Consider the following 27,899-nt stretch of genomic DNA (forward strand, 5'->3'; position numbering starts at 1 on the left):
CAGAGAGGGATTTTCTTCTTGGCTTTTCCTATCTCATTGCTTTCTTTTTCTTCACTGTCATTCTCAATCAGATATCTTCCATGTGTCATGTAAGCTCCTGGAAGCACATTTATAACTGGGAAATTCTCCTCCTCATCTATGTCATGCCTCTTCCACCTTTTGAATCACACTATAAATTTTTTCCCAAGCCTTCAATAGTCCAATGTTGCTAGAAAGAGAATTCCAATCTTCCAATAAAGTTGCTAGAAAGAGAAAAGAAAGCGAGTAAAGAAAGGTGAATAGGAAGCCTGTAGAGCAATAAATTTCTATCCACTAGTCTCTTGTAGAGCCTAAGAATGTATTCCAGACCACGAAAGGAAAATATGGTTTCAACTTTCAGACATCTGGGACGAATCTTAACACTAGACTAATTTACTACAAATTAGTCATTTAGGCTAAATTACAAGAAAGATGGGAGTTCTAAGCCCAACAAATTAGAGAAGGCATCATTAGAGGCACAATTCTATGCTGGACATATAACTCAGAGTGACATGTGAAAGCCAGAAAATGATAATTTGGGGAAACACAGAAGGATATTTCATTGCTATAATTGCATTATTCTATTAAAGTATGCAAGAATTTAAGTATTTTAGGGAGGGTGGTGAAGAAAACGTGAATATTTCCAGGAGTTACTAAGACGTGGAGCAACTTATTTCAGCTTAAGTCAGGTCAGTGCAATTGTAGCCCTGAATACAATGAAGATTTATTGACATTCTTCCAACTTCGAAAGGGGAGCTAAAACCTTTATTAGAATGCAATTTCCCCAACATAATACACATTTGGCAAAGCCACTGAGCTATAAAAGTAATAGTCATTGTAGGCTTTCTACTTCTATATTCACCAACTGCTCTGAGTTGGAGACACATTAGTCCAGCTCAGTTTCAATTATTCTGATTTCTCATTAGGGAGAGGATTGATAACTGCAGTTTTGTTAACAGCATACAGAGCTTTCTGTGATCTGGATTTAATTTAGGCTAATTCTTAGCACAGTGTGAGCTACTGTGTACTCCACAGAGTAAGACAGTCTAAATTTCTTCAGCATGCATTTAACTAAATCCAGGCAGTATGGCAAAATCTACTTGTCATTTTCCACTCTCCTGATGCCTGAGTCTTAGTTGGTGCTCATTTATGTTTTACAAAACTAATAATGCTTCTATAAACAGGTGTTCCTACCACAGAGGAAATTTTTTGTTAAGTAATCCAAACATGTTTAAACAATGAATGGGATAAGCAAAACTTCAGTTTAGCTTTAAGTATAATATTGTTATACGTATGCACATATACATAGATTTACATAGATAAAGTGATCTTTCAATATATAGTAATTATTTAGGTCATCTGAATATATGCTGATAATTTCCATTTAAAATAGCATATTTAGTTACATATTAATGGATGTTATAAAAAGCACAAGGAAAATGTCAGGGTAAGATATGTTAATCTTATTTATCTTTCATAAAACTCCTTACAATCTTGAATGTGATATAGTTCAATATGACTCTTTAAGAGAAATGTGGACAGATTAGTTTCTTGACAATTTCTTGACAATTTAAAAACATTGATTAAGAAAGTACATATTGAGAAATGTTGGTTAATTTCATATAACACCATTTTGGAACACATAAAATTGGGCTATATCACTTTTCTTCAGCCTCTGGACTCCAGACTCAAAACTCTTGACCTGAACTCAGGTATGTATTCCAACAGTACATGGGGAAGTATTATTTTTTGTGTGTGAATCCTGATTTGCATTAATATTGACACACAAATGATGTAAGTAATTAATCAAATTATATGTGTTTCTTGTTTGTAAGAGACAGCCAATTCCAAAGAACAGAGCTACAGCCAATTTTAGAAAGGATAACACATTAGGTAGCTAATGCACCAACTGAGATTGCTTTTCAAATGAGCCAAAGTTGTATTCCAATGAAGAACTTAATCACACTGGGCGGAGGTGAAGGAAAGGGCAGAGAATAGAGATTTCACCCAAATAACTTTTGGACAGTATTTGCGCTTTACACTCTCAGGCTGGAAGTCAAAAATAATCTAAGGAGCAAAAGTAATTAGAAGCTTCCTTTTTCACAGATGTATGCATAATTCAGTTTATTTTAAATGACATATAATATTTCCACACATTTATGGGAACAGTGTGATATTCCAATATATATCTTTACATTGTACAATCAGATCAGGATAACTAACATGCCTTACAGCTAAGACATACATCATTTCTTTGTGTTTTGAGAAATAAAAATCCTTCCATCAGAAAGAATGACATTTCCCCATTTGTTAGGAAATGGAAAGGCTTGGAAAAAATTATATTAAGTGAAGTAAGCCAGGCCCAAAGAAGCATAGGTCCCATGGTTTCCCTTATTTGCAATATCTAGTATAGGTATGAGTCAAGCAGAAAAGGTCAGATAATGTGATGTTAGGAAAACGAACCCTTAAATATGTATTTTAATGTTTTCGTTTCTTTCATGCATGTGTTTCTAACGCATTTATAAGATTATTTCTTTGTTGCTTTGTATGTCCCTCCCCCAGTGTAACCCCCGCTTTCACTTTATTTGATGTCAGTATAACATGTGGAGGAGATGGGGACAAACAAGTCGTTTAAGGATTCAGGTGGACCTGTTGCAACAAGGAGAATTACAAAAAGTCATGTCAAAGCAAACTTTACAATGTCGGTGGGGGGGGAGGGGGGTATGATTGGGTGGGGGGGAGGGGGGAGGCTGGGAAGGGAGGTGAAGGGTAAACAAAGGAGGAGGCTGCAATGCTTGGTAAGAAATGTATGCATTATCCTGCCAATGTAATTGTAGCCCCTCTGTACAGTATGTTCTAAAATAAAATAAAATAAAATTTAAATAAAAAAAAAAGAAATAAAAATCCTTGTTACCAATTATTTTGAATATGATCAAATGGAATTATGTACACATCTGGAAATATCATAATCAAACCATTGACTACAAAAATCTTTAAATGTGTGATTATATTTTTTTAAAATATAAATATGGCTAGGCATGGTAGAGCATGCCTGTATTCTCAGTTAATCAGGAAGCAGGGGAAAGGGGATCAGAGTTCAAGAGTAGCCCCAGCTGAATTAGTGAGACTCTCTCAAGAGCAAAATTAATAAAATAGAAGACAGAGGGGTATGAACCAAGTGATCCTATCCTTAACTGGCATGTGCAAGGACTTAGGTTCAAACCTCAGTACCACCAAAAGGAAGGAAGGAAGGAGGGGAAGGAAGGAGGAGAAGGAAGGGAAGAGAAGGGAGGAAAGAAGGAAAAGAAAGGAAAACAGGAAGAAATTAGGAAGTATTTCTTCTACACAAATGTACTATCCATTAAAAATCCTATCTCCATCACCCCCTCTGGCATACCACTTGTAGGCTCTGTAAGGACTACTGTATTAAGTAATGCCTTGAGATCCAATTCTAGATTCCACATAAAAGTGCAAACATAGATTGCTTGTCTCTCAGTGCTTGACCTATTTCACATAGTATAATGTACCCCAGCTCTGTTGCTCCAAAGACAGTATTTAATTCTTCCTATGGTTGTGTGTGTGTGTGTGTGTGTATGTGTGTGTGTGTGTGTGTGTGTGTGTGTGTGTGTGTGTGTGTGTGTGTCTGTGTGTCTGTGTGCATGCTACATTTTCCATTCCCATTTATCTGCCAAGAGATATTGTTTAACTTCCTTTTGGCTACAGTGACTACTTCTTCACTAGACCTAGGGGTGCAGATATCTACTTTGTATACTTTAGGTTTATTCTCAGTAATAGAATTATTGAATCACATGGTAGTTGTTTCTAGATTTTTGAGAAACCTTTAAGGTGATTCCCATAATAGCTATACTACACTCCTACTAATATTGTATGACTATTGCCATTTGTCCACATAATCACTAGCACTTACTATTTTTATTTTAGAAATAATAGTCATTCCAATTGTATTGAAAGGATACCATATTGTGGTTTTAATGATGATCATATTTTTATATACTTCCCACCCATTTTTACAATCTTTTTGAGAAATGATTATTCAGATCACTTGCTCATATATTTCATAATTCCTTATGTTTTCTGGAGAATAAAGAGTCCTTTTATTTTGTTGACTGTTATCTCTATTGTATAGATTTATTTTTAGTTAAATATAATGTTATTATATTTAAATATAATATAAATATAAATATAATGCTATTAGACACGTTTTGTTTTGTTTCCTATAATTTTAGGGTCATATAAAAATATCTTGCCCAAATTCATGTCTTGAGGTGTTTCCCCAATGTTTTTGGTAGTCTCCTGAAGATTTATGCATATGGTGAAATGTAAGAGAATACTTTTTTCCTGCATATGGATATCCAGTTTCCCAGCACTGTTATCAGAGACTCTTCTACAATCTATGTTCTTGCTGCTTTTGTCAAAAGTCAATTATTTATAAATATATGGATTAATTCCTAGGTTTTCTTTCTGTTCCATTGGTCTGTGTTTTGTGATTGGTTTTAATTCAATATTAGGCTATTTTAGTTACTGTAGGTTTGTAGTATATTTCAAAATTATTATTGTAACAGCCTATAATAGAATCTACAAAGCATATCACATGATTATTAAAAAGAGTTTAAGAGGGGCTGGGAAGGTGGCTCAGTGGTAGAGCTCTTGTCTTGCATGCATGAGGCCTGGGTTCGATTCCTCAGCACCACAGAAGCAAAAAGAAAAAAGCCAGAAGTGGCTCTGTGGCTCAAATGGTAGAGCACTCACCTTGAGCTGAAGAGCTGAGGGACAGCGCCCAGCCCAGAGTTCAGGCCCCACGACCAGACCCCCCCCCCAAAAAAAAAATCCATTGAGAGAACTATAGGTTATGTCTTTGTCTCTCTGCACTATTTTTCTTACTTTGAGGGATAACATTTTCCTCATTTTCTTTATCCTATTAGTGCTCTGTTGCTGAGTGAGTTATATCCCAGACTTATCCTGAAATATAAGGAAAAACTGACAAATAAGTTTCTATATTAAAATAAATAAATAGGATACTTTTGCCAGATAAAGGGAATTAGAAAAATCAATCAAAGAATAGGCATAATGTCCATGGTGGACTATTGTCTCAAGATACTGAACTCTATAGTAACAGGCCCTGTGCTTCTCACTCCTTGGATACCAGGGTTTAACCAGGAGCAACAACCAACTGAAGGAAACTTAAAACAATCTGCCCACTTCACAATTTAGTGAAAATAACCTTATTTTATTTTTTACTACAATTCAAAAGCAAAAAGCACAACACTTTTTTAAAATTCTTTTATTGTGAAAATACCGTACAGAGGGTTACAGTCACATGAACAAGGTAATGAGTGCATTTCTCATCAAGCATGGTTGCCGCCTCACCATCCCTGCCCTCCCATCTCCACGGCTACCCCCCCCCCCCACCGCACCGCCAAAGTTGTAAAGATTGTTTTTTCTCTTTTTTTATTTGGGGGGGGGTCTGGTTGTGGGGCCTGAACCCTGGGCCTGGGCACTGTCCCTCAGCTCTTCAGCTCAAGGCTAGTGCTCTACCACTTGAGCCACAGCGCCACTTCCGGCTTTTTTCTTTTTGCTTATGTGGTGCTGAGGAATCAAACCCAGGGCCTCAGGCATGCAAGGCAAGCCACCTTCCTAGCCCCAAGTTCATTTTTTCGACATAGCATTTGTCATCTCATTGTTGCAATGGGTCCACCTGTATCCCTATTTAAACCATTTGTTCTTCCCCCACGGTATAACCTCTGTTTTCACTACATTTGATGTTGGTATAATTTGGGGAGGGGAAAGGAAAACACCACACTTTTATACTTACTTTCCATCCCATTTCACTCTCAGGTTTTACATAATTATTTTCCTTTGGTCCAGAAATTCTGGAGCTGTTCATGTGAGACTTATAATGATAGAGTGTGAATAATGCAAATTGTGAGATAAAAACTAGTGCATACATTTACAGCGGGAATAAACTTTTGTTCTTATATATATATATATATATATATATATATTCATTGATTTAATTCTTAATCTAGCTCTATGAGACACCTAATTGCATTCCTCCCAGTTAAACATAAGGAAACTGAAGTTACCACATCAAGTACATTGTCCTAATTTGAAGATACTGTATGCACAGAATTCAAATCCATGAGATTCCAAATTCTTTGCTCTTAGCAATTAAAATCATTCTAAAACATTTTCAAAAATTTGAGGGTTAATTGTCAAAAGTTCAAATAATTATTTGTTAAGTTCCTAAGTCAATCATAAGTCATGTATCTTTTGCATATGATTGATGCATTACTTCCCAGTTTTTGACAACCTATTTCAAAATAAAAAGACAATGCCAAATATCACACGGGTATATCAGGACTTTTTCTTTCAGAGTAAAGGAGCCTTTTCTTCTGTCAAGATGAAGCTGACATGGAAAAACAGGAAGAAAGAAGTTTGATTTAGTTTGTGTTTATCTCTAGAGTTCTTTGCCAGTCTACTGAGCTGCTGTTTTAGGCAGGGAGACTTTGCAGACCATGTCAAGACAGCTTTCAGACAAGTCGTTTTTTATTTAAGAAATGTGTGCTTAATGACTTCAGTGTCTGAGGTTTGCTTTGAATCAAATTTTGTAGTGTGCTTGCTTTGGTTTCATTTCATTTGGAATTTGGCAGGAGAGGAGTTGTGAATGAAGACTTTTCTTGTTTATATACTTTTACCCAAACACAGGAGAGACTGGACATGAATTAATTATGACTCTGTGTGAAAACAATAACTTAGTAACCGAAATCTTGATGCACCTTAATATATTTTACTGCAGTACAGATTATGATTTTATATTCTCTGCTTCTTTGCCACTTAGAGAACTACTGCAAAGACCTGATGCCCGTGTAGCTTCATATTTTTTGCAGGTGCTGGTGAAAAGTTATCTTATTTCAGTGTTGTTTTATTAAACAAAAGCACAAAGCATCACAGTTCACAAAGCCATACACTTTCAGATTCTAAGATGAGTTTCCTCTTTGATGTTCCTTACCATGTTCTAGCTTCATTAAGTTAATAATAATCATAGAATATTCCCATTAACTATATATCAAATATATTAAGTACATTCTGATGCCAAAAATTATATGAATTATACAGATTAATGATACTCTGAAGTTATTATCATCTTTTACTTCATCAACAAGATCCTCAAAGAGGCTTTCAAAATCAGTGAATATGTACTATAACTCATTTTTTAGAAACAAACAATGGATAACAAAGCATCTAGGGACATTAGATATTATTGATCACAGCTTGCCATGATCATTCAGTTATGTGGGTGAAATCTTACTTGTCAGAGGGTATTTCCTTATTGTAGCTGATATGATGCTCTCACTGCAGGTTTTCAAGTCTTGAATGCCTAATGTGAGTGCTTTGATTTCTTTTCAAAGATAGGAAGAATCTTTTGCCAAGTGTTATGCAGTTGTAAGCAGAAACTGCAATGGCTCTAAAAAATGAGTAATTAAGCTCTATCATTATTTGACAATGTAGCTGTAATAACCGGCAAGAGCATTTATTCTATCACTAATGTAGGAAATGTTATTTTTTTCTGAATTCAAATACAGAGAAGGTAATTGAAGTGTGATAAAATAAGCTTAAAGATATGCTTTAGACTTTATTCAGCTTTAATCAAATATAATAATCAAATCACATTATCTTTAATTTATATTGTGTTGTTCATGCTGTTCATACAAATCATGCATATTTTTATATTGAACTCCAGAAATAATTTTTGGGGCATCTTCACTTTCTGTAAGATTTAGAATTAGAGACAATTTTCTTTTAACTAAAAGTGAAATGTAAAAATGAACCTGTCACAATCTTATAATTCACATAAGGCTTATCTTACCTAGGGAAGAGTAAATCTGAAATATGAGTAATGATTTTTAATTCATCACTTATGTTTCCATTAAGTTGTTTCATTATAGACAAATAAGATATAAATAATTCATTAAGTATGCAAAGAAATAATTGCATTATCTTTACACAACTCAGTATTACTGTCATGACATTAATAAATGCAAAGGGATTTTATTAATGTAATGGTAATTAATGTAATGGTAATTAATGTAATGGTAATAGCAACATATCAAGTGATGTACATATTTTGCCACTTTTGTAGCGATGACAAGCGGTAGATACAATATCTGTCCTTTACCTTGAGATGGATATTTTGGCAAAATATATATCATAACTGGACATTCAGAAATATTACCAAGGTTTCAGGGCTTTGAATTCATACATATTTATTTCCTACTTTTTTCCACATATTTTTTAATCAAGGCTTATAGGGATTTTTTTTATCAAGGTTTGCTATTACTTGCTTACCAGGTATGAAAAAAAATATCACCAGCATGATGGACCATATAACTGGACATATGAATGAAAAGTCAGCAAATTCTCTGTGGGACAAATTAAGTGACAAGATTAAATAACTGATACCATTCTAAAACAGGAAGTATCTGTTTTATTTGAAAGCTGAAAGTAAACTCCTGATATTATTTACCAATAGGTATACAGCAACCACCATTAGTTAGATCAGTAGTTATATAACAAAGAGCCAAGGAATATGATGAGATACTTTGTCAATGAAATAACATCTGGAAAGTAGCTATAATTAGAATGATTAATTAGTAAAAGTGCACAATATTTCCCCAAGACTCTCTACCTTCTTCAATGATACAACATAATTGAATGAAGATAAATTATAATCAATAGTCTTGTATATTTCAAGGCCTTAATATTAAACTGCCAATACAAAGTTAGTGTTGCTTTTGGTTTACTATTTCAGTAGATAGAGTTCTTCCCCCACTTTGACTTTTCCTATCCTAATGTCCTTCACTCCACAGAATATAAAACCAAAGTAAAAATTCTGATGTTTACTAAGTAAAATTTTTGAGAATACTAAATTACTCAACAAGTCAGAGCATTACTTTCGCTTTGCTGCCAATAATGGTAACCTAGCCACCTTCATTGTCTTTGGCCAATGAGGTTCCACCTGGAATATTACCATCTCCATTTAACTCAGTCCGTTTCAATTGGGCAGTTCTAGCTGCTGTGACCTACCTACAGAGGCACGACTTTAGATTTTTTCTTAAGTTATTACATATACCTCCAACATGAATCCTAATAAAGGACAAAAATAAAATTTTATAGCCTAACCAACCAAACAGCCCCTCAGTGGACGAATGGATCAGAAAAATGTGGTATATATACACAATGGAATTCTATGCCTCCATCAGAAAGAATGACATTGCCCCATTTGTTAGGAAATGGAAAGACTTGGAAAAAATTATATTAAGTGAGGTAAGCCAGGCCCAAAGAAACATAGGTCCCATGGTTTCCCTTATTTGCAATAACTAGTATATGTCTGAGACAAACAGAAAACATCAGATAACATATTAAGTGAAATGAACCCCAAAATAAGGACACATGTGGTTTTTTTCTTGCTATTGTTTCTAATGTGTTTATAAGATGATTTCTTTGTTGCTTTGTATGTCCCTCCCCCATGGTATAACCGCTGCTTTCATTGTATTTGATGTTGGTATAATTTGGGGAGTGGAAGGGAAAAAATGAATTGTTTAACTAGGGATATAGGTGGACCCATTGCAACAATGAGATGTACAAGATGTTATGTAGAAAAACAAACTTTACAACTTTGGCGGGCAGAGGTGGTGGAGCAGAGGGGGGGTGAGATATGGGCGGGCAGGACGGGAAGAGGAAACAAAGAAGGAGGCAACAATGCTTGATAAGAAATATACTCATTACCTTGCTCATGTAATTGTAACCCTTCTGTACAGCATTTTCACATGTACAAGTCGTTATGTCAAAAAAATGAACTTTACAACTTTGGCCGAGATGGAAAGGATGGGAAGAGGAAATAAAGGAGGAGGCAACAATGCTTGATAAGAAATGTACTCATTATCTTGCCCATGTAATTGTAACCCCTCTAAATGGTATTTTCACAATAAAAAAGTAATAAATGAAAAAACAATTAAAAAACTTATTAATAATAAAAAAGAAAATAGCTACAAATTTTAAAACATACATATATAGAGATATAGATAAATAAATATATAGATATCCTACACTTGAGGACATACTGGGAAAAGATAAAACATTGCATACTCCAGGGCCAATTTATCAAGGGTTAAGTGGCATAGTTCTGCCTGGTAAGTGCTGTAAACATGAGGCAGGGACCCCTGTGGGGATCAGTTCCATATGCAGACCCATGGAAAGTCATTCTGCAAATCAGGAAGCAGGAAAGGAAAGCAAAGCAAAGCAAAGGAGAAAGGAAAGGATAAAAGGAAAGGAAAGGAAAGAAAAGAGGAAAGGAAAGGAAAGGAAAAAGGAAAAGAAAGGAAAACATTGTTTTGAAATATGTGTGTGTGTGTATTTAGAAGCACACCAAGAATCAACTAATAAAAATTCTATTAAAACCATGACTAAAAGTAAGAGGCATTACAAATACAAAAGCAATCATTTTTAAATACACACCATGATGAATTAGAAAATTCAATGACTAAACAGATCACATTTTTAGTAGGAATAATCGAAGATAAGAGTACTTTGGAAGAAACTTAATAAGAATTGTGTAAGGTCTATATGGAGAAAATGTTTAAAAAGTCCTACTAGGGCACATTAGAAAGTCATGAGACTATGGAAGGAAACATGTACTTTGTGTGCAGGATATCATAATTTCACATAGTAAAGATGTTCATTATTTCTGAAGTTATTAAATCAATACAACCTGAAACAAAACAATCAAAAGTAAAATTCTAGCTTTGACTAGTAAAATAAATATGCAGAATTATTCAAGAAAATTAAACAAGAGAGGACTCATATAGCATATTACGATATCATTGAATTCAATAAATTAGTTCAAGCCATCTGGTTCAAGTGAATCAACACATACATGGTTCCGCAAAAGTGTATAAAGAATGATCTAGGATTCACATTACCTCTTAAATTTTCCTATAACCAAACATTAAGAATTATGATTTTCCAGGTCTAGAGCAGCGTGTGAAAGATGTTCAGTTTTTTTTTACTTTAATTTAGCGTCAAAGCGATGTACAGGGGGATTATAGTTATATACATAAGGTAGTGAGTATATTTCTTGTTGAACATTGTTACCCCTTCCCTCATTTTTCTTCCCCTTTCCTACCCCACAATGCCCCTCCTGAAATTGTAAAGTTTATTTCTTGTGAGTATCACTGTTGCATTGGTTCACCCTCTGTACTTTGTCTCATCATTTTGTTGTTGTTCTTTACTTTCCTAATTCAGAAAAACATATATACAATGCACAAGGTGCCAAAATCAAATATAGTAATAACAAGGGATAAACTACAGTGGGAAAAAAAGAAAAAAACAAAAGAAAAAAGAAATAACCACATTACATTAAAAACAAAAACAAAAACAAATCCGCAAAGAAATAACCACCCCATTAATAAGTGGGCTAAATACTTAAACAGAGACTTCTCTGAAAAGGAAATAAGATGGCCAATAAACACATGAAAAAATACTCATCATCTCTGGCCATAAAAGAAATGTAAATCAAAACAACATTGAGATTCTGCTTCACCCCAGTTAGAATGGCCATTATCAAGAAAACTAATAACAACAGATGCTGGCAGGGATATGGTCAAAAGGGAATACTACTACATTGTTAGTGGGAGTTTAAACTTGTTCAACCACTCTGGAAAGCAGTATGGAGGTTCCTCAAAAGACTCCACATAGAGCTCCCCTATGACTCATCAATCCCACTTCTGGGTATTTACCCAAATGGCCACAAAGAAGGCCATACTAAAGCTACCAGCACAACCATGTTCATTGCTATGCTATTCTATACTATAGCTAAGATATGGGACCAACCTAGATGCCCCACAGTAGATGAATGGATCAAGAAAATGCTGTGTATATACACAATTGAATTCTATGCTTGCATCAGAAAGAATGACATCACCTCATCTGTAAAGAAAGATTTAGGAAAAATTATATTAAGTGGAATAAGTCAGACCCAAAGAAATATAGGCTCCATGGTTTTGTAATAACTAGTATACATCTAGGATAATCTTAGCAGATGAGCAAAATAGCTCAATAGCTATGACCATATAAGATAATGCTGGGCTGGGAAGGTGGCTCAGTGGTAGAGCACTTGCCTTGCATGCATGAGGCCCTGGGTTCAATTCCTCAGCACCACATAAGAAAAAAAAAAGAAAAAAGCCGGAAGTGGTGCTGTGGCTCAAGTGGTAGAGTACTAGCCTTGAGCTGAACAGCTGAGGGACAGCACCCAGGCCAAGTGTTCAGGCCCCATGACCAGACCCAAAAAAAAGATAATGCTAATTAAAATAAAATTCCAAGATATGGACACAAGAGATGTTCAGATTTAATAGTATCTGCACACCTAGATGACTGCAACACAGAAAAAAATGCAATTTTACTTCCCTTCCATTTCCAGGAAAATTTCTGATTATACTGGACCTCCTCTGCATATTGAAAACCAGTGAGCCACATGGTTGCATTCACACAAATCTATGCCCACAGTTGAATTCCTATGCACATCAAATAACTACCTCATTTCAATCAATGTTTTGCAAACATACAAAAAGTTAATTCCAAAGTAAGTTTTCTATAAAAAGTAATTAAATGTTTTGGAAAACAAAATAAATATTTAAAAACTCCTTCCTGAACTGGGTGTGAATGAGAAAGATGTACCAAATTCGAATACAAATCATAAAACAATATGGGGAGAAGGGGGTCTCACTGGGGATAACTCAGAAATCCATTCCTTAAGATAATGCTTCACTTTAAAGAAAAACATTTGCACCAATAATGAAAGATTCATCAGACAAAATTAACAGTAAATAGTCTAAGAAACTATCTAAAATCTAGTTGAAGAGATTGGAAAATGAATGACCATTTATGTTTTAAACTGAAATATTAGGACATTATGAATTTTTAGTTCCCAGTTTACAGTTTTTTAATAAGACAACAAATAAATTTTTCCAATTACATGTGCCAAGGGATCATCTTTTCTAGGGGTCAAATATCACAGTTTTAAAATACAGAAAAATATAACCTATACAAAGATTATCTCTTCACTGTTAGCTGGAGTATTAACAGATGTTAATGTTTTGGTTGCTACAGAAATATCAGCTCTTCTAGGCCCCTGAGTTAGACCAAAGTTTGTTGTGAGAAAACAGTAAAGTAACAATAAAACAATACTGGGTGTAAAAATCCTGACAGAGGGTCTGGGAAGGTGGCTCAGTGGTAGAGTGCTTGTTTCACATGCATGAGGCCCCTGAGTTTGATTCCTCAACACCACATAAACAGATTTTAAAAAACTGGAAGTGACACTGTGGCTCAAGTGGTAGAGCCTTAAGCTGAAGAGCTGAGGGACAGCACCCAGACCCAGAGTCCAAGCCCCATGAATGACAAAAAAAATCTTGACAAATATTTCAGAGCTCAGAAAAAATGTAAGCTGTGAATACTATATGCTAGCTTATAGAGTTTATCTGTAAGTATACAAGTAAATATCCCTGGAATATAGTTAGAGGACATCAGAAATATAGTTTGGGATACATACAGTATTGTTCTATGTGGAAAAGTAAAAACTATGTACATATACAACAACTCATAATTAGATAATTTATAGGATTTCTGGGTAGACAAATATAGTCACTGTTATGCATGATGAGCCCTGGGTTATAGAATTATGTGCAATTCTACTGCATTTTTTCAACTGTCCAATAAATGCAAATTGTTACTTTACAAAAATGTAGTACTCAGTTATTTTTAAATTTTCCAACATTAAGACAGTTTACTTTTATTTTGTAGATAAGAATCACAAAAAGGAGTTAGTATATTATTGAACTCTTCTGGAAAAATATTCAGAAGAACAGCTCTAGAAATACTAAACTGTTTTAGAATTTTCCTATCTAAATTAGCAGTTTTGTATATATGTTTCATTATTATGTCCAGAATATTAAAAATTTGAGGCCATATAAAAACATTTTAAGGTAAGTTATTCTCCATTTAAATAGTAATGAAGGTAAACTGCATAGGAACATTTCCATATGGCAGGCAAAAACATATTGGCTATTGATCCCTTAAGAGTTTCTGTGCTGTAACACATTTGGAGACTGGAAGACCATGTTATTACATTTATTCCTATTCTTCATATTTTTCTATATTTGCACTTTAAATCAGGAGATTTCACTAATTGTTTTTTTTCTTTTCTTTTTTTTAATTGTGAAAATACCATACATGTATTTCTCTAAAACACTATAAGATGATTAAATAGCTTCCATTAGCAAGTACTGTTTACTTTGGAAACTAGAATAAGCTAATTTTTAAGATGAACCTAAGATACAAATGTTTCACATTTGTACACAATCTACATATAGATGCACAAATGTGAACACAGAGAGATAGCCATGCATAGAAAATATGCATCACAAGTATAGTTTTTTTTAAATTATGGCACCATGACGAGAACAAATGACTCTCCGTATTTGCAAGGGGAGAATCTTCAGACTAATGAGTTAGACAGTTTTTTGGTTGCATTTGGTTTGGTTTGCCTTCCACCTCCCTACCCTGTACACTTCCCCCCATTTCTTGATACTTCTCTGTTAAGGGAAAAGGTATATGGTCAAGAAATTTGGAGAAACCCATGTTATTTACATTGTTTTCTGTGAGAGTCCTATATTTTATGTATTATGTATGTATGTGAAGTCCTATTCTATTTTTTCCAAACCTACACTACAATGGAAATTCCTATAGTGTAATATCCATAGATATTACATCTTTGTTTTTCATTCTCACAGTTATCTTTTAAGCAATTTGTATCTACTCTATGAATTTGCCCTCCTAAGTTTTCTTCCCATTCATTTTTAATTCTCTATACTGCCTGTGTGTCTTATTCCTCCACTTGCTTTCCTATTTTTAATTATTTCATTTGTTTACCTATTCATTCATTTGTGTCTATTCCAAAGATTACAGCTATATTTATTAAATTCCTTTTGCACATTTTTCATTCTCCTCCAATCCTTTGCTCCTGATTATTTTGTAATTCATTGACAATTTGCATTAACCCTATCTTCTATTGAAACTCTTCCCCCAAACTCTTTAATTCTTCAAATTCCCCAAACTTTGCAAATCCTCATTTTACCCACTTCATATATAGACACAGGATTCTGTGAGTGCTAATATATTTTACTATTTTCATTGTCACAAACTTTATGTTAATGGTCTTGCATGTCTCTGGTATTACACACACTCAGAGCCAAGAACTATCTCTGGTTTTGTACTGTAGCATCTTCAGAATCTATCATAATACACATAAAGTACTATTACTGTTCAATGAATAAATCAATTAATGGATAATGCCGATTAAAAAGTATGTGCTTCCAAGATTCTTGAACATTTTTGTTGTTCGTTTTTGTTGTTTTGTGTGGTCCTGGGATTGAATTTATTGCCTCCCATTCTCATTGGGCTTGCTTGTTCAGCTAGTGAGTTACCACTTAAGCCATGCTTCTAGCTGGCTTCTAACTGAAATCCTCTGGATCTCAGCCTCCTGAGTAGCTGAGATTTCTGTTAACATATTTCGCATTGTGTTTTCAAAAGCCTTAATCTCTGGAGATTAAGGGAAAGTTCATAAGTACTGCTGCCTAAAGTATGTTCATGGTATTTACTACATGCTAAAGACAGACATTTGGAAATGTGTCAGGAGGGCAATAAATACTGTTGAACTTAGACATATACTAGTTATTGCAAATAAGGGAAACCATGGGACCTATGTTTCTTAAGGTCTAGCTTACTTCACTTAATATAATATTTTCCAAGTCTTTCCATTTCCTAACAAATGGGGCAATGTCATTCTTCCTGATGGAGACATATAATTCCATTATATATTTTCTTGATCCATTCATCTACTAAGGGGCATCTTGGTTGGTTCTATAGCTTAGCCATGGTAAATAATGCTGCGATAAACATAGTTGTGCTCGTAGTTTTAGTATGGCCTTATTTGTGATCATTTGGGTAAATGCCCAACAGTGGGATTGCTGGATCATAGGGAGCTCTATGTGGAGTCTTTTAATTTTTAAGTGTATTCTTAGGCTGACTGTTAGTATCCAGATATCAGCTCATTCGACATTAACACACGTCTTGTCCCGGGTAGATTTTCCAGAACTACCACTTTCACCATGTAACTCTGTGAGAACCCCTGGAGCCAAGCTGTAGGACCTAGAAAAGGTGAACAGATGGGAATGTCATCTCTGACAACATTCCGAAGTCTGAGAACTGAGCCCAGGAAAGATCAAACAGTTGAGGCAAACAGAGGTAAAAGTGACTAATTGTGTTTAAGCTAGAGCTGTTTGGACACTGAACGCTCAAAACCTTGTAAATAGGATGAGAGACTGCGCTAATGTTGGAATTTTGAATGCTTCCCTCTGTTTCCTATGATAAGGTAGTCAATTATCATTTGTTTGTTTTTGTTTTATTGTTTTTCATTGTAAAGGTGATGCATTGCAAATTATGCCTCATGTCAATGATTGTAAACCTAGTCTTTGCTTGTATCGGCAGTCCCCTCCCTCTGTACTAAACTCAATAAAAATGCTTGTTATTGAGATCTCAGAATCCAACAGCAGGAATCGCTTTGGGTCCCCTGGACCCCAAAACATCAGTTCTTCAGCCCCATCTCCCATTATTGTATTGTTCCTGGTTGCAGCAGATTGCATCAGATTGCAACACTAGTTTTCCTATTTCACATCTGGGCTTCTTCAGCATTTTTATTTCTCTGAGGAAGACATCATAAAGTGGCTGTCTGGACTTCTTTCAAGCAGTTTGTCTGTACTTCTGGGGAGACGGTTTGCATCAACTACATATGACTCTGGTGGACCTGTTGATGCTGTTGATGCTGTTGCTGTTAGCATTTTTTAGTAAAACCAGCAGAGACCAATGAAGCAAATAACCATTTGCAGTTACGAAGCAGGAGCTTCAGTCATGGTCTGCCACTCTTTTGACCATGGAGCATGTTTTGTCTCAGGTGAGATCCAAGCCCTGGAAGTTGGTCATCCTCCGTAATTAGCTTGAATTTTTTTCCTAGCTTATCTTCTTATTTTATAAGTAAAGAGTTCATTGTAAAATAACAACAAATATACAGTAAATGAATAAACCACAAACAAAAACTCAACACAGTTGCCTATTACTATGATCACGTATTACATACTGGACACAATTGCTGGCAGCAGAGCTTGTTTGCTTACACAAGTATCACCACAAACAGCTGAGTTCTGTGGTGATGTTACAACAGCTATAGCATCACGAGGTGGTAGAAATTTTTCATCTTCATTTTAATTTTATAGGACCACCCTGTCTACTTGCTGGCTGGTATGGATAGAAATGTCATTATGTGGTGCATGACTGTACATACCACAATCTTATTCACGCTTCCTGGCACACGAGCTTAAATTTAGAAATGATCAGCACGGCTCACTTCAAACACTCCACACTTGAGTCCATCAGATGAGGTTTTGGTTCCTTACATCCTCCTGATTATTGTTTTTCAAGTATTTCTCATATTGAACGTGGCCAGTGCTTTCACATCATACCAATCATTCTTAGAAAATGGATCCTTCTTTGCTTGTTCTTTCCACCCTCCATTTTCTGCTCAGAGAGCCAAAAGATGGATAGCTTATATTTAAGAAGTAAATTTGATTTTTTCCCAAGTCTTTCCATTTCCTAACAAATGGGACAATGTCATTCTTTCTGATGGAGGCATAGAATTCCATTGTGTATATATACCACATTTTCTTGATCCATTCATCTACTGAAGGACATCGGGGTTGGGGTTGGTTCCATATTTTAGCTATGGTAAATAATGCTGCAATAAACATAGTTGTGCTGGTAGCTTTAGTATGGTCTTGTTTGTGATCATTTGGGTAAATGCCCAAAAGTGGGATTGCTAGGTCACAGGGGAGCTCTATGTGGAGTCTTTTGAGGAACCTCCATACTACTTGGAAAAAATTACATTAAGTGAAGTAAGCCAGGACCAAAGAAACATAGGTCCCATGGTTTCCCTCATTTGCAATTACTAGTATATGTCTGAGACAAGCAGAAAAGGTCAGATAAATTGATATTAGGAGAAATGAACCCCAAGATAAGTATTCAAATTTTTTTTCTTTCATGCGATTGTTTCTAACATATTTATGATTTCTTTGTTGCTTTGTATGTCCCTCTCCCATGGTATAACCCCGGCTTTCATCGTATTTGATGTTGGTATAATTTGTGGAGGGGAAGGGCAAAAACAAATCGTTCAAATAGGGATACAGGTGGACCCATGGCAACAACGAGATGTACAAGTCATTATGTCAAAAAACGAACTTTACAACTTTGAGGGGGGGAGAGAAGAGGGAGTGGGAAGGTTTGAGAAGAGGAAACAAAGAGGAGGAAACAATGCTTGATAAAAAATGTACTCATTACCTTGCCCATGTAATTGTAACCCCTCGGTACGGTATTATCACAATTTAAAAAAAACAGTGAATTTGAACTGGTTGACAGCCCTTATCAGAATAATAAAAATATCCAGACTTTTTGGTACATATTTTCCTTATTAATATAGAACATGACATATACATACACACAAATCTGAAAGATAAACTTTAAATGATGCAAGTTTAAATAATAAATGGATGATTATTACCTATAGAGTTAATATAATATATTTAAATAACAAGTTAAACCTGATGTAGTAACCAAAAAGTCTATTTGTTAGAATTACATGATAGATAACTAATTTCAATAAAGAATTCTAGGAATTTTATACACACATACGAACAATATAACCTATAAAATCTTCAAGAAATACATCACTTCATCTCAAAAAATATTAAAAATTTATTATGGCTTGATAGGTTGATTCATTTGGGTAATCAATAATTAATCATTTTGAAGGCTTCATATCCTTTATAAATATCAAAGACTTTTTAATAATTGCTTTACAAATCCTAAGTAGCATAAAATCCACAGACTTCATATATCATGGGAAATGAATACAACTTAAAAAAGATGAATACTTTAAAATGAATAAACTAAATCCCAAATGTTCATATTTCGAAATGTTTGTTCTTATAAAAGAGATCAGTATGATGACAGGAAGATAAAAATAGTATTACCTCGAGGCACAAATGGAGCGTATGTGTGAGCAATAATGCCAACAGAGCAAACCCACTGCCAATTCCCCTTTTAAATGTATTAAATAAGCATTCAACGCACAATTAGTCTGTATAGAGGAGAAAAAAAGAACACACAAATGAAATTCACTAATTGTCACTATGGTCATTTGAATTAACTCTATTCTCTAACTATATGAAGATGTTTGAATTAACCATTTAGAGTTTCCATCATATAACTCATCCTCCAATTGTAATAACCATGCTTTTTTAACATAATGATCAATCTATGTTACATTTGTAATCTGTACAATGTTCTATAGACAGAATATCTCAATTTCATTTAATTTTCCTAATAATACTTTGGTAGATTTTATTATGGTAAAAACCCACCATAATGAAGTGATGTATAAAGATTTTAACAAATAATATATGAAGTCTCATACATGCAAATGTTATTAAATGATTAAGCCTACAAGACTGAAAGGGAGTTAAGTCTAAATGTAAAATGTATTCATTGCAATCTAACTAGTATGGTACAACCTAGGGACAGTTGTCTACTCTGGCATATTTCTAATAATTCTGGGTCCTGGCCAATGGGATTCAATTTGTATGTTACAGGCATCAGTCCTGAGATTGTTATTTTAGTGTTGTATTTGTCAAACATATATGAGGTCAATAGTCTAAAAGATGCTAGAGACTTAGAGCTCACCTTTATTCTTGCCAAAATGTGAACCTGGCATCTCACTCACATGGCTTTTTCTTTCTATCCAAATCTCCAGCATGGCTATTCTCCAAGTACTATGAGAGAATTGGGGACAAACAGAGCATAATGCAATAATAATTGAATTCTCTGAGATTGTATTACCTTTGGCTACTATAATATCATGAAATCCATTTGATGGGGAATAAAATTAGAACTTAAAGTAGTTAAGTAACTTGACACAAATCACTTAACAAGTAAATAGAAATTGAGAATTAGTCCCAGATCTCTTCTTTGCCTATAACAGAAATCAACACTAGTCAACTTAAAGAAGCACAAAAAGAAAAGTAGCTCATTATAAGGATTTAAGAATCCCCTCCTGAGATAGAAAATAGAATGCCTGAAGAAACTAACAAGAGAGTGAGTTCTACAGCAGGTAAAGAAACACCTCTAAATCACACACTTGCTTCTCTCTGTGTCCTCTTTATTCTTGCTACAAATCAGCTTTCTTTGCTTCCATTTCCTATGATACAAATAGATATCATTATCTTCTAAATATTATTTCTTCAGTTAAGAGATCAAACAGAATGAAATGGTAATCTTTTTGAAAGTATTTGTAGACTATCTCCAGAATCTCCAATACTTCATAGGGTACTAGAGATGCAAAATAAATGAGGCAGTGATTCCTGCTTTTGAGGAAGTTCAGAGAGAGATAAATATGTATAAGCAAACTGCCTATTAGCCTAAAAATCACTGAGATAACATGCTGTTTTCTTAACCTGCCCTTCCTCCCCCCAGCAACATACCCCACAGGCAGTCTTATAGCCTACAAATCTGATCCTGGCATTGCCCTATTTAAAGTTTCAACAAACTTCTCATCTACTTTGAATCAAACTCATACTCATTGCACAACTTAAACTTTCCATGAGAAATGGCCTCACTTAAACCTCCAATTACATATCCTATTATCTATCCTTTACTCTCGCCACAAGCTAAGCACCTTCTCATACCACAAGACCTTTAGCTTCAGTAATTCCTTCCCTTGGCAGATTCCCTCTTGTAAATCTCTTCATTTAAATTATCACTTTCTCATATATGCCCTCCAAAACATATGTCTTTATTACTTACTTCTTTTTTTACTGTTAATTTTTGTACATTTTTATTGTAAAAATACTGTACAGAGGGGTTACAGTTACATGAGCAAGGTCATGAGAACATTTCCTATGGAGCATTGTTGCCTCCTCCTTTTTTTTCCCCTTCCATCCCTTCCCTCACCTCTCTCCAACACTCCCCCTCTCCCCCTTCCCTCCTTGGCCACCTAAGTTGCAAAGTTAGTTTTCAACATAGTGTCTTGTACATCTCCATTGTTACAATGAGTCAACCTGTATTCCTATTTAAACATGTTGTTTTTTCCCTTCCCCTCCCCAAATTAGAGAAGTGTATATACAAGATGCAGGGCACCCGAATCAAGTACAGTGAAAACAGGGGTATGAAGTTGGGGGAGGAACATGCAAAGAAACAAAATATAAATCACATAGTACATTATAAATACATTAGAAACAATATCTTGGTGTAAGCCAGGCACAAAGAAACATAGGTCCCATGGTTTCCCTTATTTGCAATAACAAGTACATGTACAGGACAAGGAGAAAAGGTCAAAAGCTATGTACATATGACTATATAAGATGATATTTTTTTTTACTTACTTCTATCAATGCTTGCTTGATTCTGTCGTGGCATTTATCACTAAGTATTTGGTTCTCTGACTCCCTAGAGATTCAGTTCTATGAGAGCAACAGTCTCATCTACTTTCTTCACTACAATATGGCCTAGAATATAGAATAGCTTCTTCCATATCACATGCATTTCATACCAATTTTCCCAAAATACAAGAAAGGCACAGAGATGAGTCTTGAACAATTCCAAGATATTTGCAGAATGCTCTAAAATAGTCCTTTATCTTGTATTCTTCACATCAAAAACTTCCAGATACTTCCAAACATGTGGTGTCTAGAACTCATCAGCTTCAAAACCCAAACGCCTGCCTAAATGACAAATTCCAGTTATAAGACTTAATCTTAAAACGTGACTCAATGCAATATACCATAGTCCTAAAAATGTACAAATAGACAGATTATGTCCTTATGTTCTGTTCCTTGAATTCTTACCAGTCCAAACAGATTGAGCTAATATTTAGACTTTAGTTAATTATTTGAGGACTAAGGATTACATATGTTATACGTGTGCTCTACCATTGAACATGTGTGTGTATGCATAGGTGTGTGCACATGCATGCATACATTATGATGAAATAAAAAATTTGCAACCACATTACTACTGGTAAGCCTCAGCCTCATTTTGTACTGCAATGATTTATTTCATACCAAACGACTGGTTCATTCCATTCCATTTCACATTGCTGGTTCAGTTGTCTAAACTGTCAAGCTTGTTTTGAATCTTCCATTTATCACCCATCCTACTAGTTAACTCACCTTTTGTTGTCCAAAACTTTACTAACAGAGTTTCTGTCATGTTCCAAGTTATTGATTAAAATGTAGATGGTTAATCAATATTTCTTTATCACTAATCTTACCCAGTTCCAAATTAATCTTTGATTTCAACATTATATTGATTTTTCCACAATGATAATAAGAGATTTTTTAAATCTTTCTTGCATATCTCTAGCTTCAATTTTTAATGAGATTTTTCTCTACTTATTTCATGGTCAAGATTTTGTAACTGATAGAAAAGAGAGAAGCAGAAAAACAGACATTTGTCATAACAACAATAATGATCATCTATTTTGACATTTGGGAAAGATATTTCTTTAAAATAACTATTAAAATAAAACAACTATTTTTCAATCCTAAAATGGTGATTTTTATTCTTGTTTTCACTTCAAAATTAGATACTAATCTTAAGCCATTGAAATCTTAAGCCATTGACATGCTTTTAAATACAAGTTTTAATAATTTTGAACAAAATAGAAATAAAACAAAGTATTTAAATAATATTTTAATAAATTGGTGATAAAGTAGTGCAAGTTTTTTTTTCTTTTTCTTTTTAGCAAGTCCTGAGGCTTAAACTTTGGATCTGAGTACCATCCTTGAACTTCTTTTGCTCAAGGCTAGCACTCTACCACTTGAGTCATAGCGTCACTTCAAGCTTTTTCTGTGATGGAATTGGAGATAAGAATCTGACTATCTTGCCAAGCTGGCTTTGAATCAGATCGAAAAAAAGGAGAAGGGGGGAGTGAGCACAAGGAAGAAGAGAGAAGGAGAAAGAGAAACAAAAAGAGAGAAAGAAAAAGAGACAGGAAGGAAGGCAGAGAGGGAGTGATAAAGAGGGAAGAAGAGGGAGAAAGGCAGGCAGGCAGGCAGGCAGGCAGGCAGGCAGGCAGGAAGGAAGGAAGGAAGGAAGGAAGGAGAGGGAAGAAGGGAAGGAGGAAGGAAAGAAGGAGAGAAAAAAGATAGAAGAGTAAAAGAAAAAAGAAAGAAAGAGGAAGAGAGAAAAGAAAGGAAAAAGAGAGAGGAGGGAGGAAAGGGAACAGAAGGGAAAGGAAGAGAAGGGATATTGACAGTTGATATATCAGTGCTTTGGGAACACAGTATGCATTCCATATTCTTTCTATTATAATGAATGAGTTAAATTTCTCATTGACTATTGCCTTGCTCATCATAGTGTAATAAAATCTCTACAAATTACAATTCATGGGAGTGAATTAACTAAATGAAATTACCAGGTTGTAATTAAAGTAGTCATGCCATACAGGCAATTACTATCTGATGATGTTATAACTTAAAACATTATGTGTCTATTATAAATATTGTGATATTTTAATGCATTTATGTAATTATTAGTGAATTCCCACCTAGATAAGTTGGTGATATTATCAAAGTTCTTTTTTTTTTCATTTATCAAAGTTCTTAAAGATATGAATGAGCTTGCTTTACAGTTACTTAGTTGCTGTTTCCATTCTGGATAATCAGTAGCATAAAGAGTATGCTATAGGTTAGAGGCTGAATATTTCTCAAAACCCACATGTTAAAGGTGCGATCTCCCATAGAACACTGTTGGGGGCAATGAAACCTTTAGGGGATGGGATCTAGTGGGAGTTCTATGGGAAATTGAGTTTGCTTCAGAAGGGGTTGATGGACCCAAATTTCTAATTCTTTTGCTTCCTGGACATATGGTGAATACTTTACCCCAACAAATATCCTCATCAATTCTGACACCTTCACCAAAAACTAAAAAGCCATAGAGTAATCTAATCACACAATGAAAGTTGCAAAACTATCGATCAAAACAAATATTTCCATTTTATAAGGTAATCATCTCAAAATCATTGCTATGGGAATGGAAAGCTGGCTAACACAAAGTCTAAGAGGCTTTAAAATAAAAGTCCATTCCAATGAAAAAAGTATTTATCATTTTTAAGTATGAAAAAAGTGTAGCTCCATACAACAGTTATCATCTATTACTTTAGGCTTAATATTAGCATGTCTCAGAAAAGTAATTGTTCATGTCATTAACAAAAACAATGTCTGTATGACTTGATTACTTCTTTTAGAAAACTGACTTCAGCTTCTACAAAATGATTTTCTCTGATAGGATTAGACATTCATATACTGAAAGTGACAACACTTAATTTGATACAGCCATTTAGAAAAAATTAATAGAAAATATCTAGCTTTGTAACCACTATCAGAGTTTAATAATTCAGAAGATTCTTAACAGTGGAATGTATTTTAGTGAGGTGGAGATTAATAAATACTTTCATGGACTCATTCATTTGAAAGAGAGACTTTTATTTTAGTTTTCCAGTTACCAAAATGTTAAATCAGTAAAAACGTTCATATCTTTGATGTGTCATTAATCATGCAAATGAATTCCACAAAGCTCAATGTCTCCTGTATTTTTGTTTTTTTAATATTTTTATTATAAAAATGCTGTACAGAGGGGACAGAGGGGTTACAGTTACATTAGTAAAGCAATGAGTACATTTCCTATGGAGCATTGTAATCCCCTCCTTTGTGTTTTCCCTAAGATCTCTTCCCTCCCCACCTCCTCCCTCCCACCCCCAAGTTGTAAAGTTTGTTTTCAACATAGTGTCTTGTACATCTCATTGTTACAATGTGTCAACGTGTATCCTTATTTCAGCATTTTGTTATTTCCCTTCCCCTCCCCAAATTAGAAGCATGTATATACAAGGTGCAAGGCACCAGAATCAAATGGAATTCTATGCATCCATCAAAAAGAATGGCACTGCCCCATTTGTTAGGAAATGGAAAGACTTGGAAAAAATATATTAAGTGAAGTAAGCCAGATCCTAAGAAACATGGTTTCCTGTATTTGCAATACATCTAGGATAATCTTAGTATACATCTAGGATAATCTTACCAGACATGCAGAAAAGGTCAAAAGTTATGTACATATGACCACATAAGATGATGCTAAGCGAAATGAACCCCAAGATATGGACACAGGTTTTTTCCTTTGTTGCTATTGTTTTTAATGTACTATGGCCACTCTAGATCTTATTGATAACTTGATGAGCAATTCTCTAAATTATTTCAAAGAACAGTGTTGCTATTAAGTATTTGAACTTTTGAAAACAAAGCAAATGGTCACATAAAAGGTTATTTTAGTTCATTGTATTGTAAAGATGCTATACAGTTGAGTTACAGTTACATGAGTAACGTAATGAGTACATTTCTTGTTGAACATGGTTATCCCCTTGTTATCTCCTCTTTTGTTTTTCTCCTACATAAAGGGTTTTTTAATGAATTTTTTTGTTTAATTTAAAAAATTGGTGGGGGGAGGGTAGGGGAGTGTGGGAATGGAAGGGTGGAGAGGGGAAGGGATGGTATGGGGAAACAAAGGAGGCTTGATAAGAAATGTACTCACTATCTTGCCCATGTAATTGTAACCCCTCTGTATGGTATTTTCACAATAATAAAATAAATAAATAAATAAAAATATTAAATGATTTCATTCTCAAAAAAATCTCTTTTCTAATAAAAATTATACATCCAGTGAAATGGTCTTAGTCATTATTTTAAGTGTTAACCTGTTTTTTTAACCTAATAACTAAATTTCATGATTCAGATCTTTATCCCCTAAAAATATTTCAATAAAATTCCTCTTGATGTTTCCTAAATAGGCTAAAATAACAATGTTCTCCTCTTAATCACTAGGTGGTATAATTATATATTTTGTTGTCTAAAAGGTAAAGAACACAGTAAGCTACCTCATATTTTTAGGTATCAGCAGGTGGTAATGTGGATATATAGTGATTTCAATACAAACAAATAAATGAATATAGATTTCTTCAGGAGTTTAATGACTTCAGCATGGATAAAAGGCCGTAAGCATAGTTCACAAACAGAATCATTCCTCCATCCTGAAAATCAAAGAATTTTCAAGTAAGTTAAAGTTAAAGTATAAAGTTAAGGTAAGATAAAGTATAAAACTGAATGTCAAAGGTTTCCAGAGTATCCAGAGTAAAGAAATGGAGAGAATTTCATATTCATAGGTCCCATATTCATTTCCAAGGGCTGCAACAAATTACCATGAATTGTATGCTTCATAAACAGCACTGTATTTTCTCATAGTTCTAGAAACTGGAAATCTGAAATCAAGTTGTAATCAGACCCCTCAACAACTGTAGTGAAGAATCCATATTTGCCTCCTCCAGGTTTCAGGTGGTTACCTGTAATCTGGCATCTCTCCAACCTTTGCCCCTCTCACTATATTGCCTTCTTTTATATTGTGGTTGTAAAGGTGATGTACAGAGGGGTTAACAGTTACATAAGTCAGGTAATAAATGCATTTCTTTTTTAACAGTGTCACCTCTACCCTTGTTTTCTCCCAATTTTTCCCTCCTGACTCCCCCACCACAAGTTTTCATTTTCAATATACTGTCTAGTATTACTAATGTATTTGTTCACCCTTTGTCCCACTATTTCTGTGTTTTTTATGCCCCCCAAAACAGATAAACTTAAACACAAGACAAAAGGTAAAGAAAACAAAAATGGAGACAAAAGAGGAAAACAAAGACAAAAGCAAAATAATATGTTTCTATACATGATAAATTATGCAGGACTCTAGACATTCACACAGTGAGACCAAAGGAGGATATTCTTAGGAGAAGATCACAAAGGCTCAATAGTTAAGTGCATACTATCATCAAAATGATGTTTATCAAAATGAATTCCAAGGAATGGCCTTGTTTGTAAATGTAACTGTGCCTCTGTCTCTATATCACCTTTTAAAAGGACATCAGTGATTATTAGATATACTGTTCACCCTAATTCACCAAGATTTCAACCTCATTTCTATCTTAATTGTATCTGCAAAGACCTTATCTCCAATTAAGCTCACATTCACTGTGTTCCCACATGTACATATCTTTTAAAGTGATTCAATTCAACTCATTATAGGCTCTTAAGTAGCATTGAGTCCTAGAACTTTTCCTTAAGAAAGATCGAGTATACCACATTGAAATCAACTTGGGTATGAGAACCATTTGGTTAGAAATATATATTCAACTATATAACTCAGTATGGGCATGACTAAGGTAATTTCAAGCACTTGTGTTGTCACAATATCTCTATAGGTACAACTTCAAGGAGGCATCATTCAGGGAAGCAACAATAGGAATGGTGCCTACTGACTTTACCATCCACAGCCTGAACATCATGTTCAAATCCTCTAGAGAATTACGAAGCTAATCTAAAGGAATAAATCAAGCCAATGTTTAGGAAATAATAGGAGTATTGGAGATGGGAGAAAAACAGAAATGCCTTATCTACAGAGAAAGTGTTTTTCAACTATATCCTATTATTACTAAATAGAAACATAGCTCCAATGTTTCAAAAGAGAGCTCTGAAATTTAATTTTGATGGATACTATCCTGATCTCTCAATGATAAAGACATGCTAAAATGTTTGAATGAAAGGATTATTCCC

Source organism: Dipodomys merriami, unplaced genomic scaffold (assembly GCF_024711535.1).
Source record: "Dipodomys merriami isolate MVZ:Mamm:240054 unplaced genomic scaffold, mDipMer1.0.p SCAF_10, whole genome shotgun sequence".
Classification (NCBI taxonomy): Eukaryota; Metazoa; Chordata; class Mammalia; order Rodentia; family Heteromyidae; genus Dipodomys; species Dipodomys merriami.